We start from the raw sequence: 3340 nt of genomic DNA on the forward strand, positions 1-3340 counted from the left end.
CCCAAGTCTTTTCTTGGGGCTCTCCTAATCCTAAGGAACGCTACTGGGAGACATTTTGTCCAAGGCATTTTAGTTTCTAAGATTAATTTGGTGATAAGCTTTTTGAGAGTTTGATTTATTCTTTCTACCTTTCCAGAGGAAGGGGAATGCCAAGGTGTGTGATAATTCCATTTAATTTGTAAACCTTCCATAATTCACCTTAACACCCTTGAGGTAAAGTGGCTCCCATTATTTAAATTAATATTTTTTGCCAGGTTAAATCTAGGTACAATCTGTTTTAATATTTTTTGACCACATTCCCAGGGGTGATTGTTGAAAGGGAAAGGCTTTCACCCAGCCAGAAAGGTGATCTATGATCACCAATAAATTTTCAGTCTTTTACTTTGGGCATTTCTGTGAAATCTACTTGAATGCTTTGAAATGGTCTTAGTCCAGGAGGTCTTCCTTCCATGGCCTGTTTTCTAATCACCTTTTTGTCTATTCTTTGACAAGTTACATAACTTCCACATACTTGTTTAGTGAGGGTATAAATCTTTAGCACCCGTAATTCCTAAGTATCGCATTGCACAGAGCCTGGGGCCCCCAATGACTCCCTTTGTGTAATGTAGACGTTAGTTCTGTCATCAAGAGTTTACTTATTATTTCTCTTCCATCAAGAAGCACCCATTTCCCATCTTTAGTTTGAGTGACCTTTATCTTGTCTAATTCTTCCTTCTCCTCTCTGGTAAACTGGGGCCTTAATACTACCTTAGGGATGTCTGGGATCGGACTAAATGGTTTAATTTCTTTCTCCAGGGAGGCTTGCTTAACAGCTTTATCTGCAAACCTGTTTCCTACAGCTTCTATAGTGTTCCCCTTCTGATGACCATTTACATGAACCGTGGCTAGCTCTGCTGGAAGGAGGAGGCTTTCTAAAACCTGTTTGACCAGTTCCCCTTGTACCAATTATTTTCCCCTGCTATTTATTAGGTCCCACTCTGTCCAAATTTTTCTAAAAGTGTGTACCACTCCATAGGCATATTTAGAATTAGTATATATATAGTACCTTCTTGGTCTTTAAGGAGCTTCAGGTCCTGGTTAAGAGCATATAATTTACAGGTTTGGGCCAACCAGCCATTAGGTAGTCTACCTTTCTCACATAAGAAGTGCTTATTTCCCTTAATGACAGCGTAACAATTATGTCTTTTGCCATTTATCACTCGGGATGACCCCTTTACAAATAGCCTTATCCCATCGTGTAGTGGAGCTTCCCTAAGGACTGATTTAACTCTGTTTTGGTATTTTATGATGTTTAAGCAGTTATTACCTGATGTTTCTTTGTTCTCCTTTCTTTTCCATAGGAAATTGGGTGGATTCAGGTAAGTATTGTTATGACCAAATTATTTTTTTCTAGTAATATGTCTTCATATTTTAGAATTTGGGAATCTGTTAGCCATTTACTGGCTTTTTGATTTAATATATTCCTGACCTGGTGTGGGGTGCTTACTATTAGGGCCCCACCAAAGGTTAGCTTTCAACTCTCTTCTTTTTTATTATACTTCAAGTTCTGGGTTACATGTGCAGAACGTGCAGTTTTGTTACATAGGTATACGTGTACCATGGTGGTTTGCTGCACCCATCAACCTGTCACCTACATTAGGTATTTCTCCTAATGTTATCCCTCCCCTAGCCCCCAACCCCTCAACAGGCCCCAGTGTATGATGTTACCCTCCCTGTGTCCATGTGTTCTCATTGTTCAGCTCTCACTTATGAGTGAGAACATGTGGCATTTGGCTCTCTTGTACCAGCAGGACTGTGGCAGCTACTGCTTGCACACATTCTGGCCACCCCGAGAGACAGGATTGAGAAGCTTGGAGAAAAAAGCAACAGGTTGCCTCTTCCCTCCCCAGGTTTGAGTGAGCACCCCAAGGGCCATGCCCTGGTCTACTGTTACAAACAGATGGAATGGTTTCTCTAAAGATGAGAGGGCCGGGATGGGGACTGTAATGAAGGCCTGCTTTAGCTCTTTCACTGCCTGAATTTCCTTTGGGGACCATTGCAAGGGATTGGGTTCTTCTAGTAACTTGAGATACAGAATCTTTGTCTTTTGAGCATATGAGTTAATCCATAACCTACAGTAGCTAGTTAAACCCAAAAATTTTTGGAGTTCTCTCTTTGTTTTAGGCAAAGGCAGACCTACTATTCCCGATATTTTCTCTGGCTTTATTCTTTGTTTCCCTTCACTAATCAGGTGTCCTAAATATTTAACTTCTTTTTCTATAAACTTCAATGTGTTCTTAGAGACTCACAATCCCCTTTCTCCTAGGAAATTAAAGCAAGTTTATGGTGGCTTTTGATACCTCTCCAGAAATTAAAAGATCATCTACATATTGCAACAACTGGGTTCCCCTGGAAGGTTGGAATTCCTCCATGACTTTTTCTAAGATTTGACCAAATAAGTTTGGGGCTTCCATGAAACCTTGTGGCAGATTTTCCCATTTAAAGGCAAAGAGGTCCCTACCCTACTCGTAAAGTCTAGGGTACACACTCAGAATGCATCTTTTAGATCCACCACACTGAACCACTTATGTTCATAGTGTATTTTACTAAGGACGGTGTAGGGGTTAGGCAACTTTTTTTGACTACATCTTCCACAGTGGAAACCATGATTTTCATTTCTTGTTTCTGTTTCTCTTCCTCTCTCCTTGCGAAGACATTCTGAGCTTCCCTCAGTAATTCTTCAGTTTCTTATTCCATCCATTAATCTTTTGTAGTTTTTTTGGTACTGTTAGACCAGCTCTTTTTACAAAGTTAACTTTCAAAAGGCCTTGCCCTACTGGGTCCTCTGAATCTAATCTGGAGTATTTGTTCATATGATCACTGAGCCTCTGCAGGAATGCAGAGGGAGTTTCCTCTTTCTTGTTGAATCTTGAGTGCCTTTAAGACATTTTGTATCCTAGAAGTGGACTCTTTGATCCCTTTAATTATTAGTTCCTTGAAGTCTTGCATTTGGGCCTTGTCCCTGGGATCATTATTATCCCATTTGGGATCAACATTTGGAAATTTTTGTTTGGCTGGCAAGACTTCTTGCCCGGAGGGTGTTGCTTCTTCCAGATGGTCATGGCCACTCTCCTAATCATTCTCCTTTCTTCTCCTTTGAACATAATATTTATGATAGACATCATTTCGGCCCAGGTATAAAAGCTGGGTCCCAGGCCAGGCACAGTGGCTCACGCCTATAATCCTAGCACTTTGGGAGGCCGAGGTGGGTGAATAATTTGAGGTCAGGAGTTCAAGAGCAGCCTGGCCAACATGGTGAAACCCCACCTTTACTAAAAATATGAAAAAAAAAAAAAATTAG

Source organism: Rhinopithecus bieti, unplaced genomic scaffold, assembly GCF_001698545.2.
Source record: "Rhinopithecus bieti isolate Rb0 unplaced genomic scaffold, ASM169854v2 scaffold_28923, whole genome shotgun sequence".
Taxonomy (NCBI): domain Eukaryota; kingdom Metazoa; phylum Chordata; class Mammalia; order Primates; family Cercopithecidae; genus Rhinopithecus; species Rhinopithecus bieti.